General features: G+C 38.2%; 1 long non-coding RNA gene across 11 annotated transcripts in view; it reads right to left on the minus strand.

Moving 5' to 3' along the window:
- Positions 1–20,014, minus strand: part of LOC140496962 (uncharacterized) — a 238,544-nt gene that overhangs the window by 218,083 nt on the left and 447 nt on the right. For 6 of the 11 annotated variants that reach the window (XR_011964469.1, XR_011964470.1, XR_011964467.1 and 3 more), the window contains exons 2-4: positions 17,363–17,560; positions 13,064–13,319; positions 10,138–10,645 (exon numbers count right to left, since the gene is read on the minus strand). This is a non-coding gene — a long non-coding RNA (uncharacterized lncRNA). The other 5 variants (XR_011964473.1, XR_011964475.1, XR_011964474.1 and 2 more) reach the window with 5 other exon arrangements.

The raw sequence follows: 20,014 nt of genomic DNA on the forward strand, positions 1-20,014 counted from the left end.
GCCTCTATCTCTTCCTCTAGTGCCTGCCTCCTGGGCCATCATGGTGTCTTTTGCCTCTGTATTCTCTGTGCCTTATCATAGTATGATTGATCCATTACTCCTCACTTGATTCCAGCACAGTCTTTCCCTATGTATCCAAAGATATTTGCCCTGACGCGTTGGAGACCTGTTTGCTGTCCTTTTCTTCAGGCATGAATCAGGAATACCAAGGCTGAGATTAGCTATTCATAGTCACACTATGTGACAAGTTTAGCATCATGAATCCATTGGTAGAAAGTAAGAGCAGCTAAACTACTACTGAGTAGAGAGATGCAAATCAAAATGGCTCTGAGGTACCACATCACACCCATCAGATTGGCTAACATGACAAAACAGCAAGATGATAAATATTGGAGAAGATGTGGGAGAGTTGGAACACTAATTCATTTTTGGTGGAGCTGATCCAACCATTCTGGAGAGCAATTTGGAACTAGGCCCAAAGGGCTACAAAAATGTGCATACCCTTTCACCCAGAAATACCACTTCTGGGACTCTATCCCAAAGAGATCATAAAAATGGGAAAGGGTCCCACATGTACAAAAATATTTATAGCAGCACTTTGTGGTAGCCAAAAACTGGAAATCAAGGGGATGCCCATCAATTGGGGAATGGCTGAATAAATTATGGTATATGAATGTAGTGGAATACTATTGTGCTATAAGAAATGATGAACAGGAAGACTTCAGAGAGGTCTGGAATGACTTATTTGATCTGATGCTGAGTGAAAGGAGCAGAACCAGGAGAACTTCGTGCACAGCAATGACCACAGTATGTGAGAGTTTTTTCTGGTAGACTTGGAACTTCATTGCAATGCAAGGACCTAAAAAATTCCCAATGGTCTTTTAAGGCAAAATGCCTTCCACATTCAAGGAAAGAACTATGGAATTCGATTGCAGAATGTAGCAGATCACTTTCTTTTGTGTTATGTTTTGGTTTGTTATATGATTTCCCCCATTCATTTTAATTCTTATACTCAACATGACTATGGTGAAAATGTATTTAATGGGAATGTCTGTGTAGAACCTATATAAAATTGTATGCCGTCTTGGGAAGGGAGGGAGAGGGATGGGGGGAGGGAAGAGAAAAAAATCTAAGTTATATGGTAGTGATTGTAGAACAATGAAAATAAATTTTAAAAAATACAATAAAAAAATAAAATAAAATAAGAAAGTAAGAACAGACAAGGAAACTTTTGCCACCTCCGAGGAAGGACTCCCTCATTGTTGGGCTGTAATAGAAAATGGGGGACATAGCATAGTTTGGGGGTGATGTGCCTTTTGATATCACTCAAATCATACTACTTACTACATACTTCCTTTATTTTAGGATCAGTCCTGAGTCTTTGAAATGTTCTCACATGAGGTCATATATATGAAAATATTTTGAAAAATGCCAAATGCTACATAAAAATGATTTTTCTTTGATGTTGAATAACACACTCTTACTGAATAACCAAAGATAAGAAATTAAAGTTATAAGTTCCAGATTTCCACCATTAACTTTTAAACAAAATCCTAATAGTTTGGGTATGAACATACTTAAGTAAATGACTTCAGTAGCCTAGTGCTAGAAAAACCCAATGATCTCACCTACTTGGGTAAGAACTCACTATGTGATAAAAACTCCTGGAAAAACTGAACAACAATCTGATTTTAAAAAATTTAGACATATACTTTACACTGCACGACAAGGAAAGTTACAAATGGATATATGGCCTAGACAGAAAAGGTCACATCATAAATAAATTAAGGAACAAGAAAGAAATTATCTTTCAGATCTATGGCTAAAGAAAGAGCTACTGACTGAACAAAGGGTAGAGAGTATCACAGAAAATAACTTTGATCACATACTATTTTAAAGTTTTATACAAACAATTCCAATGCAGCTATGATTCCAAGGAAAACAGTTGAGGGGAAAATCTTTGAAGCAGGGTTCTCTGATAAAGTACTCATATCCAAGATATATGAGGAACTAATTTACATTAAAAAATAAAAGGCATTCTACAAATAATAAATGGTTGAAAAAATATGAACAAGCAGTTCTCAAAGGAAGAAATCTAAAATATCTGTAGCCATATGAGAAAAAAAACACTCTAAATCTCTAATAATTAGAGAGATGCTGATGAAAGAAACTCTGCTTTATGAGGTTCCACCTCATTTCCATCAGACTGGATTAAAAGGAAAATGACAAATGTTGGAGGGACTATGGGGAAATACGGCATTAATCGCTTATTAGAGGAACTATGAATTGGTATAGTCATTCTGGAAAGCAGTTAGGAACTGGACCCCAAAATCACTAAATTGTGCATTCCTTAGACTCAGAAATATACCAAGAGTAAAAATAGCAAATGCTTCTGTTCTGGCCAGAGCATCTTTCCCTCCCAGATGGATTATTCTGTGAAGGCAAACTAGGCCATCTTTTGCCTCAATTCTTACCTAACCTTTAGCTACTGAATGAGTGCTGCTTCAGACAGACTGAGACCCGAGAAAGACCTTAACTTAAAAAAGCCAACATCACCCACTGCATCTGGGGCCATTGCCAGTCATCCTGACCTATGTCTTGCCACTGACTCTGATGACTCTGCACAACTCTGCCTCACTTAAATCTAACTCATTTGCAAGTTGACATCATCCTCCTGATATCATTGGTTCTCTTTGAGAACAAAGGACAAACAGTGCCAACAATACCAGGCCTATGTGCCAAACAGATAAAAAAAAAGACAGAAGGGTCTTATGTGTTGAGAATTATTCATATTAGTTCTTTTTGTAGTAACTAGAAACTTAGAGTCTCATCAACTGGGGAATGTCTGAACAAATTACATGGCATATGAATGGAATGGAATACTATTACATTGTGCGCAATGAAGAAAATGGCAGTTTCAGAGAAACCTGGGAAGATTTATGGACAGACACAGAGTGAAGTGAGCAGGATCAAGGGAATAATTTATAGATAATCACATTGTTTAAAACCAAAACAACTGGCTAGTATAAGATAACAATAATAGAAAGTAATAGAAAGACTTAAGAATTTTGATCAACACAACCATTAATCATGACTCCAGAGGACCAATGATGAAGACGGCTACCAACTTCCCAACAGAGTAACAAGTCGGTCATTTGATCAATAAACATTAACACTGTGCTATGTGTTGAGGTTAAAAAAAAAAGAGGCAAAAAACCATCATTGTGCTGAAGGTGCTTATGATCTAGTAAGGAAGACAGCAAGCAAACAAATATATACAATATGTTATATAAAGGAAAAATCGGAAATAATTTTAAAAGGGAAGGCACTAGAATTAAGAGAGGTTGGGAGAGGCTTCCTGTAGAAGATGGGATTTTCATTTGGGACTTCAAGGAAACCAGTAGGTAGAAATGAAGAAGGAGACCATAACAGGAATGGGGAATAACCAGAGAAAATGTCTAGAGCCTAGAGACTGAATGTCTTGTTCATAGAATAGCAAAGAAGTCAATGTCACTGGACTGAAGAGTATAATGGTGATAGGAGTGTCGGCATGTAAGAAGACAAGGAAAGTAGGGGATATAGGTAATGAAGGTTATGAAGTTTATGAAGAACTATGAATGTCGAGGAATTTTGTATTTGAATGTGGTAATGATAGGGAATCCTTGGAGTTTATTGAAGGGTGAGTGGCAAGATCAGACCTGTGCTTTCTGAAAATCACTTTGGTGACTAAGTGGAGGATAGATTGAAGTGGGAAGAGACTTGAGGTAGATAAACTCACCAGCAGGCTATTGTAATAGTCCAAGCTTATGTGGATGAGGTTCTGGACCAGCGTGGTGGCAGTATCAGTTGAGAGAAGATGTAGGGGATGGTACTCAATAAATATTGCAAAGGTGAAATCAACAGGCTTCGGTAACAGATTGGCTATGGAGAGTGAGAGATAGTAGAGAGTTTAGGATAAAGTTATAGGCCTGAGGAAATGGGAGTGTTGGCATTGACTTTGACAGTAATAGGGAAGTTAGGAGTAAAGATGTGTTTAGAAGAAAAGATAATAAGTCCAGTTTAAGATATTGAGTTAACTTGAGTTTAAAACTGTCTGAAAGAGATAAAAACGCAAAATCAGACTTCAGCAGAGAGGTTGGAACAGGATAGGTAGATCTGAGAATTGTTAGCATAGAGATGACAACTAAATTAATGAGATTACCAAGTGAACTAGTAGAAGAGAAAAAGGACTTAGAAGAGAACCCTGAGGTTGAAGGGCATCATCTGGATGAAAATTCAAAGGAAACTAAGAAATAATCAGACAGATAGGAGAAGAATCAGGAGAAAGTGATGTCCTAAAAACCTACAGAAAAGAGAGTATCAAGGACAAGTGGAATCAACAGTATTGAAGGCTTCAGAGAGGTTAAAGGGAAGGAAGACTGAGAAAAGAACTTTGGATTTGGCAGTTAAGAGATCATTAATTTGGAGAGAACAGTTTCAATAGAACGAGGTCAGAAGCCAGATTGTAAAAGATATTAAGAAGGAATGAGAGAAGAAAAAGTGAATACACCTATTATAGACAAACTTTTCTAGGAGTTTGGCCATTAAGGGCAAAAGAAATATACCTGATAGTAAATGAAGAATGGAATTATCAAGTGAGGGTATGTTCCAGCATAGGAGTTTTTGTAGACAGCAGGGAAAGACTCAGAGAGATTGAAAATATGTGACAGAGTAGGAATAAGAGGGAACCTCTTTTGAAAGAGATGAGCTAAATGGCATCCTTTGCACAGGTAGAGGTGTTTGCCTTAGTAGGGAATAGGGCCTGCTCCATGGAGGAAAACATGGCAGAAGGTATCTGAGTGTTATTGAGGCGATTTGGGATTGCTAGACGATGGGATCTGCGTGGAATGAATTCACAAACTTGAACCTTCTTCCAGTCAAGAGCTGATTGTTGTCCTTCATTCTCAAAGAGGACCAAAATGACAATGATGGGGTACAGACTCTGGGAACCCCCTTGAACTTTTCTCCAATCTTCCCACTTAATCCAGCTTTTCATACCCAAATCTGTCATCCTTAACCTTGCCTGGCCCTTTATTGTCTATGGCCTTTGGATAGTGTTCCCTCCTGCTTCCCACCCTAACCTACTTCATTGTCCTGATTGCCTCCAGCTGTTACCCACCCTTGATCAGTCACCCCAGTACCATTAAGTCCTCAGACTCCTCCTCAAGACCCTCCCTAAGCCTCTCCTCCCATCAGTGTAGACTACTAGACCACCCCTAGATCCCTCCCACAGTCTTTCCGTATATAAGTTCCATCTCACCTCCATGAAGGTGCTCAGATTCAATCTGTCTCAAGTTCTATCTGGCCTGCTTCTTAATACAAGCATCACAAATGGTTAGGCTTCTTAAAAGTCAACCCAGTATGGTGAATCTTTAATAAACTTTGTTTTACTGTGGTTGTAAGAAGGCTTGTGTCAAATTCTTTTGAGCAGGACCCAGAATGTTGCTATTTTGGGGACCCAAGCACTTGTCTAGCCTCAACAACATCGCTATCAAGTTTCAATGTGTCCAGTCGTGGCTGATCAGACCAATACAGTTTCAGAATGTTCTACCACAGGTCAGGCACAAATAGTCCATGTGAACATTTGGGTCGAATGCTCCAAATTTGCGTATCTTGCATTTCCTTTGAGCTCTTTCAATTCTGTTTGGCTCATAGAGCACAGCACCATCTCTGATGTGGGCATGCCATGCTGAGTAATTCTGTGCCAGTGTCTCCCATGTCACACAATAATTTCCAAAGTTCTTAAGAGTGTCCCCTTAAGAGTGAGTCAAGATGGTGGAGTAGAAAGACACACATATGCAGGGTCTCCACACACAGCCCATAAAATATCTGTAGAGAGGGACTCTCAACAAATTTTGGAGCAGCAGAAGTGGAGAACAACAGAGTGGAGGAGATTTCCAGTCTAGGGTGACCTGAAAGACCCACAGGAAATGTCAGTTGCATCAGACGGGGAGCAGAGAATGGAGCCCAGCCCAGCTTTGGCCACATGGTGCCACTCTGGGAGAAGGACACCTCCAGGGCAGAGTCTGCAGTCGCAGCAGCAGCAGCAGCAGCGGTCAGCAGATCCCTCAACCCCCTGCTGCCAAAGGTCAGTGATGGGATTTTTTCAGGTGGCCAGGAAGGGAGAAGGGCCTTCCCATGGCTCTGGCCTCAGGCAGTGGCCTGCAGAGGCCACATCAGGTAGGTGGCAGCAGTTCTCACAGCAACCCCTACAGTAACCCACATCCATTGTTGGATCATAAAAACTCCTGGGGACACTGAGGAGCTGAATATTACCTCAGCCCTGGGTAGAGGCCCTGAGGAAGCTGCTCTTTGTCTTGCACTGAATGGTGGCCCTTTCCATCCAGCTTATCTGAAAATCAGCCCCCAGTGCTGACTTGGCAGAACTGGAGGCCAGGTGGCTGTGGAGAGGAAACTGTTAAGATTCTGGACACAAAAATCTCTTCCTGCTTCCAGATCAGTGTACACACTTGATTATGCCACCTTGGAGGAACTGAGATCTTACAGATCCCCAGAGTATACCCTACTCTTGACAAAGGACCCAAAAGTCAAGTAACTGGTTGGGAAAATGCCCAAAAAAACAAAAAAAATAAGCTTATAGAAGGTTACTTTCTTGGTGAACAGATATCTTCTCCCATCCTTTCAGATGAGGAACAAAAATGCTTACCATCAGGGAAAGACATAAAAGTCAAGGCTTCTGTATCCCAAACATCCAAAATAAACATTCAGTGGGCTCAGGCCATGGAAGAGCTCAAAAAGGATTTTGAAAATCAAGTAAGAGAGGTGGAGGAAAAACTGGGAAGAGAAATGAGAGAGATGCAAGAAAAGCATGAAAAGCAGGTCAACACCTTGCTAGAGGAGACCCCAAAAATGCTGAAGAAAATAACACCTTGAAAAATAGGCTAACTCACTTGGCAAAAGAGGTTCAAAAAGCCAATGAGGACAAGAATGCTTTAAAAAGCAGAATTAGTCAAATGGAAAAGGAGGTTCAAAAGCTCACTGAAGAAAATAGTTCTTTAAAAATTAGAATAGAACAGATGGAGGCTAATGACTTTATGAGAAACCAAGAAATAACAAAACAAAACCAAAAGAATGAAAAAATGGAAGACAATGTGAAATATCTCATTGGAAAAACAACTGACCTGGAAAATAGATCCAGGAGAGACAATTTAAAAATTATGGGACTACCTGAAAGCCATGATCAAAAAAAGAGCCTAGACATCATCTTTCATGAAATTATCAAGGAAAACTGCCCTGATATTCTAGAACCAGGAGGCAAAATAAATATTGAAAGAATCCACAGATCACCTCCTGAAAGAGATCCAAAAAAAGAAACTCTTAGGAACATTGCAACCAAATTCCAGAGTTCCCAGGTCAAGGAGAAAATATTGCAAGCCCCTAGAAAGAAACAATTCAAGTATTGTGGAAATACAATCAGGATAACACAAGATCTAGCAGCCTCTACATTAAGGGATTGAAGGGCATTGGAATATGATATTCCAGAAGTTAAAGGACTAGGACTAAAACCAAGAATCACCTACCCAGCAAAAGTGAGTATAATACTCCAGGGGAAAAAATTGTCTTTCAATGAAATAGAGGACTTTCAAGCATTCTTAATGAAAAGACCAGAGCTGAAAAGAAAATTTGACCTTCAAATACAAGAATCAAGAGAAGCATGAAAAGGTAAACAGCAAGGAGAAATCATAAGGGACTTACTAAAGTTGAACTATTTACATTCCTACATGGAAAAACAATATTTGTAACTCTTGAAACTTTTTTCAATATCTGGGTAGTTGGTGGGATTACACACACACACACACACACACACACACACACACACACAGAGCACAGGGTGAATAGAATAGGATGGGATCATATCTTTAAAAAATTAAATTAAGTGGTGAGAGAGAAATATATTGGGAGGAGAAAGGGAGAAATGGAATGGGGCAAATTATCTCTCATAAAAGAGGTAAGTAAATGCCTTTTCAGTGGAGGGACAAAGTGGGAAGGTGAGAGAAAAAACATGAAGCTTACTCTCATCACATTCGACTAAAGGAAGGAATAAAATGCATACTCATTTTGGTATGAAAACCTATCTTACAATACAGGAAAGTGGGGGAGAAGGGCATAAGCAGGGTGTGAGGGATGATGGGAGGAGGGAGCAATTACAAATCAACACTCTTGGGGAGGGATAGGATCAAAAGAGAAAATGGAAGAAATAGGGGCAGGACAGGATGGAGGGAAATATCGTTAGTCTTACACAACACAACTATTATGGAAGTCATTTGCAAAACGTCACAGATATGGCCTATATTGAATTCCTTGCCTTCCTAAAAGGGATGGGTGGGGAGGGAGGGATGAAGAGAAGTTGGAACTCAAAGTCTTAGGAACAACTGTTCAGTATTGTTCTTGCATACAGCTAGGAAATAAGAAATACAGGTAATAGGGTATAGAAAGTTATCTTGCCCTACAGGACAAAAGAGAACATGGGGATAAGGGAAGGGAGGGATGTTAGAAGGGAGGGCAGATTGGTGATAGGGGTAATTAGAATGCTCGGTGTTTTGGGGTGGGGGAGGGGAGAAATGGGGAGAAAATTTGGAACCCAAAATTTTGTGGAAATGAATGTTGAAAACTTAAGTAAATAAATTTTAAAAATTAAAAAATTTAAAAAAAGAGCACCCCTGTTGTTGTGTTTGTCCTTCATTCTTGAAGAGGACCATGACATCATGGTCCCAGATGGACTCTAGGTGAACTGGGGTGGGCAAATGCCTTGGGAAGACACCAGTGAGCTGTGCTACTGGAATGTATGGGAAAACTTAAGAACTGTGTTGCTTTCAAAGACATGGTCTTTTCCCTTTAGGGGTCTAGGTCCTATCACCCCATCATTATGAGATGAGGAAGAGGGAAGAAGGGGGAATTCATGGTGAAGGACCTCAACTTTTTTTTCTGTAAAATATGAGGAAAAGTTCTCAGCTGAGAAGTTGGGGGGAAGGGAGCCATGGGAGATTTGAGGAGGGATGAAAAGGTTTTGAAGAGTCACTGTGGAGAGTGAGATAATTATTTGATAAGGTAGGTATTGGAGCATTGTTTAGCAGTAATGAGGGCTCAATTAAAGGTGTATAATATAAATTTGTAGTGAACCCAGTCAGAATGATTGCCTCATTTTCTCCACCTACATTCAACAGCCTGTTAGAAACAAAGGTGGAAGATGGTGGAAATAATGCGCAATGTGATAATAGTCCAGGAACTCCACAGGGGATAGTGTAGAGTTGAACTGGCTCACCAAGAGGTCAAGACAGGCAAAAGATAATGACTAGCGCAGGAGATGTGGCCTGGGAGAGAGCTCAGAGGGTGAGGAAATGGAGATCACAGTGTGAACCATAGCAGGGGAATACATGGCCAATGTTGGGAATTTGTTTGCTTGATTACGCTCACTTTTTACAGGGCGTTTTTCTTGTTTTCCAGAAGGAGATGGGAGACGTGAGGAATGGAGAAAGAAATCAATGCTTGATCATTTTTTCAAAATTAATTTAATAAAAATGAATAACAAAATAAAATTTCCTTTGTTTCTCTGTACCAAACATAACTACTACAATTATAATCTACATTTGTCAGTCTTTGGGCTGTGGCCTCAAGGCCTTAGGTTCCCTACCCCTGATAGCTGCAAGTTGCGTTACTCCTTTCACTTTCAGTGTCAGTCTTGTTCTAGAGCCTCACAAAGAGCCCAGACTCTCACAACAATAATCATGGCAGTATCAGAGGAGAAAAGAGGGCATATCTGAAAGATGTTGCAAAGGTGAAATAGGCTTCGGTAACAAATAAGAGAGATAGTAAGGGGACCAGGATGTCTCCCAGATTTTGGTCATCTCTCTCTTTTCTCAATTAAGTGGGAGATCAAAATCTTTGCAGTTTATTTCTCTGATAAGTGTCACAACCTAAGTAACTGGGAATTTTCCTAATCTGACACTCCCCCAGGTATGGTTTCACTTCGTAAATACGTGGATTTATAAGTCACAAAGAATAAGAAGGTTTTATTTACAGATCCGTAGAAACAGATAGGGCTCACATCACAAGTTATAGGAAAAAAACAATACCTACCAGTGAGCTGCTACCCATACATAGGCATGAGTGGCTTTAGCCACTTGTATTTCCCTGGGAAAGTCTCTCACAAGGTGTGGTCTTCTTTGTGGCTTCTCGGCACATTTCTCCTCTTGAGGCACTTAAAGCTATAGCTGGACACAAATGATCACTCTTTCACATTATTTCACCTGCAGTTCTACGTTTCTCCCAGAGAATTCAGGAAAGAATTCATTAATGATTCCTTCATTTGTGGAGTCTGGCAATAGATAATTCTATAAAGAAGACAGGCTTTTCCATTGCAGAGGAAAGGAGAGGAGCCTCTGATCCAGTGAGCTTTGAAAGGTCAAAATGACACCTCAACATCCCAGCATTCTAGAGTTCAAGTTTGCAGTCAACACAGCATTCGTGCCCCAAGGAGCAATGAGTGATTTCCTAGACCCCAGTGGATGGTAGCTGAGATAAAGACTCATCCACCAATCAGGTCACATCTTCATATCACCACGGTGTAATCTTTGTTAAGTAGGGACTGAGTTGAGTATTTTTGTCAAGGTGTATAGAGGATACATTTTTGTTGTTACAGTTTCAAAGTAAACATCTCTCTGTAAAAGCTAATCATTGTTTAGTGGCTAAATGGAACTGAGGTGCTATCTATCCACTGGCACTTCATAGTGGGAGGAACCACAGCTGGTAGAAATTCAAGCCAATAACAATACAGAAGAAACTCCAAAATTCCTCAGGGCACCTAGGTCAAGGACACATAGTAGACCACACTCTAAGAAAGTGAGGTTAGGACATACTGACTATAAAAGGCAAAAATAGTGTCCCTTCCATGAAGCAGCTCACATTTTAAGAAAGGAGACAACATGTAAATAACAATGCACATACAATGTATGAATACATGGAAGGTAATGAATAAAGAAAGGCACTGGGTAGAAGGAAGGCTGAGGGAAGGGGAGAATCAGGAAAGTCCTTTTATAGAAGGTGGGATTAAAGTTGAGTCTTAAAGCACATTAGGGAATCTAAGAAGTACGGATCAGAGGTATAGGTGAGAGTAATGACTGATTTATTTTCTTTTCAAAGTATTTAAATAATTTCTTTCCAAAGCATTTTTCATAATACCATTATATTGTGAGTTTTTATGACTATAACAATAATGTTCTTAATCAGAAGAAAAGTTTCTGTTGTTTAAGAGAAATTAACTCTATGATGAAAATACATTTAATAATTACGGAAATAAGCTTGCTTATTTAACCACACAATCCATATCATTCATAAATCATTATCAGTTCCAGGTACAGAGAATAGACAATGCAAAGGAATGGAGTCTGGAGAATTTTCTGTGCCAGGAACAGTGTAACTGAGTGATAGAATGTATGGAGGGGAGTAAAGTATAAAGTATAAAATATTCTGAGTGGTAAGAAGGAATGAGCTTGAAGGAATATTAAAGACAAAACATATTTTATATTTCATCATAGAGATAATAGGGAGGCACTGGAGTTTGTTGATCAGGGAGTTGACATAGGCAAGCTTGTGCTTTAGGAAAATCACTTTGGCATCTAAGTGGAAGATGGATTGGAATGAGGAAACACTTGAAGCAAGAATGACACTTGCAGCGGAATATTACTGCTCTGTGAGCAGACCACAGAGATTCTCTCAGTCCTTTTCCTGACTTTTTGGTCTTCAAATTCATGTCTTTACTACTCTCACAACCTAGGACTTACCGGCACCTGTAGCCAGCCTCCTTTGGCGTTGAGCAGACTCCTGTGGTCTGCTCACCCTGGAATATTCTTTCACAAAACTTGCTTCCTTTCCAATAAATGATTCTCTCCCAGAGCATCCACTTTGTGGAAAAGCCCAGGCCAGCCTGCCTTCACTCTCCTCCTGGCCCTGTCTATTGGCTTATCCTGGAATTTCCTTCAGTGCCTAGGGACTCTTTGCTTTGCAACAGCCTAGCTATAGGATTCATAAAGCCATCTCTGTAAGGAATGTGATTTTGAAATGGGTTTTAAGACTTTAAAAAGCTGAGAGATTGTGTGTGTGTGTGTGTGTGTGTGTGTGTGTGTGTGTGTGTGTGTGTGTGCAGCGGCTTCATTTTAAGACCCTGTCTTACCTGCTCAGAGATGCCTTGCTTCATTCTAAAAGAATCATGGCTTGGGGATTTTACTACATGTAAAATCCATCTCTCAAGACAGTTCTGAGCAAAGTGCTTGGTAAGCCTTAAAGCATTATTCAAATTCGAGTTGTAAATAACAAATAAATTACTAATGAATCATCAATGAATTATTAAATTAATTAATATATAATAATAACAAATAATAGTACTCTTCCTTCTGTTGCCTAATTCTATAAGGGTAGGAACTGTGTTTTTTCTATACTATGTGTCTATCCTAATGGTTAACACAGTGTTCTGTATGCAGGGGATGCTTAATAAATATTCGCCGATTTAAATTAAATTGATTCCCAACTCTTTGAGCCTTCTACCTCTTATCAATTGGCAGCAACATCGTAGGATTCCAATGATGATCTCCACGGAGAGGCGTATAACATGTATCTTGCCACCTTCTACATCTTTCTCACACTATCACCCTTCCTCCTCCCCCATCTTTCATGGCATTACTGAAAAAAAAATTATAAAATCTGCATTGTGAAGTAGAGAATACTCCTGTTAAGCAAACTTAAATGTTACATTTTCCTTAAATGACAAAATTTCATGCTTGTATTTCTCTGGAGCCTTATATCTCATTTGGTATGCACTCCCATATTAAACTTATGTGTAATAGTGTAGTTATTCCAATATAGGCTCTGGCTCACTAGTCTGGAAGTGTTGCCAAGGAGACTCAGGACACCAGAAGTATCTATGGCAACTAAGCAGACTTTTCCTCAGATTTCTCAGGACTTGTGATGTTGACCTTGGAATTGAAGACACTAGGAAGAAGAAGGATACAAAGAGATACATTTTGACCAACCAAGATGAATGAGTTGAGGCACAGACATGATCACCCAGTCTCTCAAGTATTCTATCCCAACCTGTGGAGCAGATCAATTTTCTTGTGGATGATGGAGATCGAAAGCTGCTGGGTAACTGGAATGAGCTTGGATTCCTGGGCAGTCTCTACTCTTTCTTTCTTCCTGCTCAATAAAGAAAGATGGAAGATCCCGTGTCCTGCTTTACTGTGAAATGATCACTTTCTCTTCTCTTTCTGCCCAGAAAAGGGAGGAGGAAAGAGAAGAAACAATCAACTCATGCTTTATAGGTTTTGTTAAGGGTAACAAAGAACAAAGGGTAACTTACGACATCCTATCAGGTATAATGTGAGCTTGCATATATTATATCTGGGCTCACCACTATTGCACATGAGCTCTGTTAAAAGGAAGAGCAAATTTAATAGGCTTGTATCTTATATTCTTATTCCTCTCCCAAATTACAAACTCCATGAGATCTGAAACAATAATTAAAATATACAATTTCTAGAACAATAATAACTATACACATACATACATTTGCATGTATGTATACTGTATATATGTGCACATATACACATATGTAAAACAGCTATTATTTCATTTGATACTTATAACAACCCTGGGAGGTAGGCTATTATTATCCACATTTTACAGATGAGAAAACTAAGGCAAACAGGATAAGCGACTTGCCCAGGGTCACACAGCTAGTAAATATCCGAGGCTAGATTTAAACTCAGATCTTACTGATTTCAGGTCCAGCCTTATCCATTAAGCCATCCAGAAAACCCATAGAACAGTGTTCTGCACTCAATATGTTGCACCTATGATAATGGATTGGTGAAAGATTTCCCAGATCTGCATTGAATTAAGTTCACACCGCTTTAACTGAATTTTTAAATTGAACTTTTTCTTCTAGTCCTCAGAGTTTTAAACATTGGAGGTGGGATGAATGTGAAATGTTGTGATTTAGGAATTACCTTTTGAATAAGATCACTTGAACAATAAAGATTGAATTGTTCTTTTTTTAAGTTGTGTATTTTGAAACAATTTTTATAAATATTGACCAAAATTTTTCCATCTCAAGAGAATTTTTTAAAATTATAACTTTTGGGCAAGTGTTTTTTTGTGTATCTTTTTTTATTTTAATCTACAGCTTCTAATGGGGTCCCAGATCAGCATTCCATCTCCCACCTCCAAGGCTTTGTATACATATATAACATTTCTCACACTTAAAATGTATTCCCTCCTCAATTTTACTTATGAGGTGCTAGGGTGCTTGTGTTTGGACCCCAATTCCAAAATCACATTTCTCCCTAGCCTCAAAAAACTATCCTTGATAGTTTTCTCCCCCGCCTATGCCTAGCAATAACTCATGAATGGATCCCAGTAAGACAAACTACCTTGCCCTGCAATTATTCATGAATGGGCCCCCAGTAAAACAAACTATCTTTCCCCATCAAAAGAACAAACTGACCTCTAAAGAAATTCTCTTGTAAAAATAGGACTATCTTATAACCACAGAATTATCATGTACTGATTCCCAAAGTTATGATATTCAATCTAGAGGTCAAGCTATATACATCAACTTTCAAAGCTATCTTGCTATAGACATAATAGACCAAAAATACAGCTCTGAGAAATTTCTTACTCCCCCCCATTAGCAGTAGTGAATGAAGCCTGTGACCAAGGTTGTAAGTTATCACCTAATTAGCATATCTGATAGATAATTCACTACTTTCCCTATATAAGCTTTAACATCACTCACATCACTCCTATTAAGTCGCAGGTTTGTTAAGGAGCTCTGCCCACTATATTGGCATTACAATAAATCTTTACCAACTTCACTTGAAGAATGCTTGAGTCTGTAAATTCATTCCAGATGACCCTTTCCAATACTCCATTTCTTGAGGGGTCCCTGAGACCCCCACCCCAAGTCTAATCTCATCACTACCTCTTGAGCTTCTTTCTAGGATCAACTCAGATACTTCTTGAAAAAGCCAGTCATTAGTGTCTTTTCATTCCTTAAGTTACCTCATATTTACTTCTTGACTTACTCATTTGTTTCTAGAATATAAGGTTCTTGAGGGCCACTATAAGTTTTCCTTTGTCTTCTTATCCCTAAAGTTCAACATAAGGGTCTTGTATATAGTGTGAGCTTAAAATTTTTTTTTGCCAAATTGAATTGAACCTCTTCCTTTCTTTCTGACATTCTTTGACCACTTTTGACCAGCAGTGACAGGTGAGATTGGATTGGATTCAGAAAATTATTCCTCTTAAAGTTCTTAGCCACTACACCAGCAGTATCTTATTTGAAAATTTGTCTAAAGCAATTACTTAATTTTAGAAAATATACTGATATTCATCATTTTTAAGATACTCAGCATGGTGTCAATCATGGTCTCAGCAACTTTAATAGTTGACTCCCTGTTAGGGGCAAACTATTAGAGTTACTGTTGAGTAACTAAATGTTGGTCTAAATGTGTATATAATCTTCACCTCACAAATTTATGGACCTATGGAACATTAGATTTAGAACTGGAAGGGACTGTTCACTTTGAGACACAACCCCATTTTCAGAAAACAAAACAGTCCAGAGATTTACCTACGTTTATTCAGATAACAAGTCACACAGATTTGAAACCTTGATTTCATCTAGTCTCCCTCCTTCTTCCTCATGCCACATACGTAGATGCTGAATCTTGTTATTTCTTCCTCCAAAGCATCCCTTACAATTGTCTTCTCAAATGTCAGCTATTTTAGTTGAAGTCCTAGTGATCTCACACCTGGATTCTTTCAATAGCTTTTCAATTGGTTTCCCTGTTTCAAATTCCTCTTTTCTAATCCAATCTCCTGCTGCCACAGTGATTTTCCTAAAGAGTAAATCTGATCATGTCACTCTCCTACTTAGTATGTTAGTTCCTTATTGCTTCTAAGAAAATATATAAGGGTAACCCAGGGCTCAAGTACATTTGCATAAGGCATACATTGCCTTTATTCATAGGAAATGGTTACTCAACAGCCCATACCTATAGAAGGGGTAGAGCTTGGAAGAAAGATCATTGTTCTGGCTTCCAGCTTCAAGAAAGGACATATGTGACTCCAGATCCTTTCCAAAGAGAGGTAACTGAAGGGAGAAAAAGACTCTAAGTAAGGGAGCTGGCACGTCAATTGTGTCTTTATCCCCAGCTTATCATGCTAGAAATTTCAGGCAATTTCCCCATAGATGAGATCTAGGACTCTCTGTCTCTTATGATAGAATTGAACTATTTCCTTACTGATGGGAAGTTTCATTAACTCTGAGAATTATTTGTCATAATCTCATCTGTGTAACTTCTCTGATTCCTATTTACTTAGGCAAATGGCTTAGGTAAACAGGTTTATTTGCTATCCACTATGTTTGGTATTTGTATAACTAACATTTGTTTGGAAGGGAGTCAAGCCTTTGGAGTCAATCTTTGCTTGGAGCACTCCTTCCCCATTAAAGGAGAGCAATCAGGAGCAAAGCTCGAACCTAAAAATTATTTCCCCTAGACTAACAATATTTAAGTGCAGAATTAGATAAAATCATCCAGCTTCATGTTCTCTAGAGATGTCTATTCACCCTTTCCAAGGAGCCACGTCTAGATAGTTGTGGAGTCTTATAACCCATGTTAGCAACACGCACATGCACACGCACATGAGCACACACACACACACACACACCCTAGCCCAAATCTACCTGTCTAGCCTTATCATACGTTACTCTTCAAAATAAAATTGTCTTTACCATTCCACATACAAAGTATTCTCTCTCCTACTACTGTGACTTTTCCCCTGCCTATTCCTTATTCCCTCCTTTACCTCTGCTTCTTAGAATTCCTGTTTTCTTTCAAGACTCATTTTAAACTCCACCTTCTCCCTGAAGTCCTTCCTGATCTTTTCAGCTCCTAGCACTTTCCCTCTCAAAATTATAAAAATTCCAAAATAAATTGTATTCATTTTGTATGTATTCTGCATAGTATGCCTTCTGAACTATAAAATGGACCATAGCAGATTTGGAAAGAATCCTAACAAAAACCTGTACAATATTAAGAACACATAGAAGTCTAAGACACCATTACTACTTTTGATCAAAAAGAAGAAAGAAGACTGATAAATATTTATCGTGTACATAATAAACAGCTCAGAAACCCACAAAAGTATTTCTAGAATAAGCAGGTATACCTTCACTAAACAAAACCAAAGACGATAACAAGGTTGCACCACTGGATTTGCTAAAGGTAACTAAACAATGGCTTACCTCCTGATGGAACTCATAAAACTAATATCCAGGAAGAGAATCAGAAAGTCCTCCATGAGTTGCATCGACACAAATATGGTGAAACAATATTTTGATATAAAAGTGTCAAACAAACATCTGGGTCACGTTATTTCATTTGTGAAGATAAAGAGGTTTATGATGGTAATTCTGGGTTATTGCCAGCAGTCAAGCCAAAATCTAGGAAAGAGGATGCAGGCTATAAGCATTTATTTAGTACCTACTAGATAACAAGTATTGTGCTAAGTGCTTTATGGATGTTTTCTCCCACAACCACCATTACAGGTAGGTGCTGCTATGATCCCCAGTTTACAGTGGAGGAAACTGAAGCAAAGAAAGGTTAAGTAACTTGCCCAGGGTCACACAACTAGTAAGTACATGAGGATGGATAAACTCAGGTCTTTCTGATTCCAGGCCCAGGGAGGGCCCTTTATACCACACCACCTACTTTCTTAAAACTATCTGCAGCTGCTAAAGTCAAAAAGTAATTTCAAAAACTACAAAAGGGTAGTCCGAGATGCATGAGGATGACGATGATGATGATGATAGTAAACAACTCTGGAGTGAACAAAATATTCTTCATGGGTCACATTAACTAAACCACCCATATGTATGTGTATATACACACACGTGTGTGTGTGTTGAACAAATTTATTATCACAAGGATTTATTTGTAGGATTTTTCAGGTTGCCTTAGGGAATTTCGGAGACATTTGGAGTTTGACGCTTCTGATCTTCAAAATGGGGTTTGTGATAGTGACACCATAAGATCAGCTCGTTGGTACAGAGTTACAGAAAAGTCATCCTTAAGAAGTCTTGACTGATTAACGCAGGTTATTTATGGAGATAGTAAAAACTGTACAACATTTCACTGGTGGACATGTGGAAAGCAATCTAAACCTAAGCAATACTAGTCTCAATATATAATTTTGGAATGATAAAATGAAACATAACAGGTTTTGATAATATCTAATAACTAAAAAACTCATACAACATTACTAAAAGTCTAGCATTGAAAGAAAGGATGAAATTTGAAAATTTTCTTATCCAAAAAGAGCAAAGAGAAATGATGCCCCAAGAACATATGATAAACTGCTGAAAAATTTAACAGAAAACTTTTGGAACAAGCAGACATCATTTCACCATGGAATAATGAAGACTGACAATAGGTAAGACAATCTTGAACTTCTTAGATGTAGTTAAAAGTAGTTGAATCCTAGATAGAGACTAAACAATGGTCCAAAAGTTTTTAGGAAAGGAGGAACTTCTAATAACAATTCTAGATCAGGTTATTAGCACCAGAAATTATAGCACGGCTACTCTTAAGGAAGCCACACTTATTGATCAGTGCAGATTATGCAAGGAAATAGTGGAAATATTGTAACCCATTAGTGAAAGCTCCAAAAATTTAGTGCCTACCAAATACCTAACAAGCAATTACCTGGTACCTAGAATTATAAATTAGCAGTTCACTGTCTTTTATAAACCAATGAAAAATTCCACATACTACAAACATGAAACTAAAAATATTCTTTAGGATTCACCAACAGCAACAAAAACTACAAGAAGCAGAGCATTATCTCAGACAAATCTACTGTCAACAACCACTTGGATATAACTTTGAACCATTAAAATTTAAAATCAATGATTTTAAGAGATGTTGCCATAGCAAATACTCATAATTTTCAAGTTATGTGAAATATGAAGCTTTGAAAATACAAAGAGCTAGCGGAAGAAATTAAAATCACATGGGAACAGGATGAGGTACATATCATCTCTGTCATCCTATCTGCCACTGGAGTTATCGCAAAAATACTACTTTTAATTGGGCCTACAGAATATGAGTTTGGATCCCATCACTTTCATTCAATTACAAAAAAAGTATTATTTTATATTATTATAATTTGCCTGTGAAGTATTCTGCAGAGTACTAAAAAAAGAAAAAAAATAATTTATACCAAACCATTTCTGGCTGAATTCCATCAAAAAATGTAAGAAAGAAAAGCAGTAATAGTGATAATAACCAACATTTTTAAAGAGTTTTAAATCTTGCAAAAGATTTTACATGTATTATTTCACTGAGGCTTCACAGCAGTCCTGCAGTATGTGTAGTATAGGTACTGCTATACCCATTTTAGAGATTAAGACACTGAGGTTCAGAAAGATTAAGTGACTTGGTCATGCTAAAATAGCTAATGTCATATTCAAGATTTGAACTCAAGTCTTTCTGAATCCAATTCTATCACTGTTCACTGTTACTCTACTTTTTCTTTTATGATCACAGATTTACCAATTATTTGAAGTTCCCCAAATTGCATGCCATTTTGGTAATTTCCCCACAAAACTTATTTTTCAATCATAACAATTTTTAAACCTATCAATTAAATCAATCAACAAGCATTTATTAAGCATTCATTATGTGCAAAATACTTAACAGTGCAAAGGACTAGGGATATAAACTAGAGAAAAATGAAACAATCTCTGCCCTCAAGATGCTTACATTCTAACAGGGGAGATAGCATGCAAATATATACATTTTAGCACCCATTCTGAGCTCATTCTCCCAATCTCTATTAGGTCTAGTGGGCCAAATTCTCAGAAAGAGACCAACTTCTTCATCCAGAATTTTTCAGG

This window comes from Notamacropus eugenii, chromosome 3 (genome assembly GCF_028372415.1).
Source record: "Notamacropus eugenii isolate mMacEug1 chromosome 3, mMacEug1.pri_v2, whole genome shotgun sequence".
NCBI lineage: Eukaryota > Metazoa > Chordata > Mammalia > Diprotodontia > Macropodidae > Notamacropus > Notamacropus eugenii.